This window comes from Bison bison, unplaced genomic scaffold (genome assembly GCF_000754665.1).
Source record: "Bison bison bison isolate TAMUID 2011002044 unplaced genomic scaffold, Bison_UMD1.0 scf7180017863823, whole genome shotgun sequence".
Classification (NCBI taxonomy): Eukaryota; Metazoa; Chordata; class Mammalia; order Artiodactyla; family Bovidae; genus Bison; species Bison bison.
Genome location: NW_011494395.1, coordinates 34,672 through 35,746, shown reverse-complemented (window position 1 = coordinate 35,746; position 1,075 = coordinate 34,672). Strand labels below are relative to the sequence as shown.

Sequence of the window (1,075 nt, the reverse complement as noted above, 5' to 3'; positions counted from 1 at the left end):
TGTCCCCTCCCTCTTGAACCTCCCACCCCATTCTACCCTTCTAGGATGTCACAGAGCCCTGGTTTGAGTTTCCTGAGTCACTGTAAGAATCTTACCATAGTTAAGAGCTAATTAATGTGCACAGGTGAGAAGAACTTGCAAAGTAATGAGAAAAACTTGTTTTTGTTATGATGGATAGCTATTATTGTAAGAAGACCTTTTAAGCAAGATAAAGCCACAGAACTTGTCTTTGGTGGGAAAATAAGAGTCATTTTACTTTAAAGTCATGGTAATTGGATGAGAAGTGTGCCAGCAGAGACCGATGGCTGCTTCTGATCATTGCTTATTCCTGCTGAACCTCTGGAGGTCTTCTTGCTGATCTGTCAGTGGATCTCATTTCTCCTATGAGCCTTAGACAGACAAGTGACTTTTGTGAGCCTGAGCCTTGGTCTTCTTGCCCCAGATGGAGGGAGGGTCTCTTCTAAGGCCAGGATGCAGCAGCCACTGTCGAAAAGTGCTGTGCGCTTTGCCCACAGATTGGCTGTAAGCTGACCTGTTGATTTAGGGAATTCCTGGGCTGGTCAAAGGGAAGATATTTCTAGTTCGTCCTTTGAATCCTTGGCCTTTTCTCTGCCTCTTCTTTTCCAGGAGAATTTGTTGCAGGCTTTGTCCAGTTCAGGGTGTTTAACAATGAGAGGGCAGCCCATGCCCTGTGTGCTGGGATGAGAGTCACTGGCTGTAACACTGAGCACGTGAGTTTGGGGAAGACCCCTGGCTTGTCTGGGCGAGGGTATGTGTGTGTATGTTTGTGTGTGTGTGTGTACCTGTCTGGGGTGTTTGATGTGGCTTGCATTTTTACTCTTTTCTGGCATTGTGTAGACATATTTTTTAAATTGTAGCTATTATTTTTTAATTGAGATTCAATTGATCTATAACATTATATTAGTTTCTGATATACAGCATAGTGATTCTATATTTTTATATATTATGAAATGATCACTGTAACAAGTCTAGCCACCACCCAGCACTACTCACAGTTGCAAATTCTTTTTTCTTGTGATGAGAAGTTTTAACATCTACTTTCTGAGTAACTTTT

General features: G+C 42.3%; 1 pseudogene; it reads left to right on the top strand.

Moving 5' to 3' along the window:
- Window positions 1–1,075, top strand: part of LOC104984080 — a 10,559-nt pseudogene that overhangs the window by 4,547 nt on the left and 4,937 nt on the right.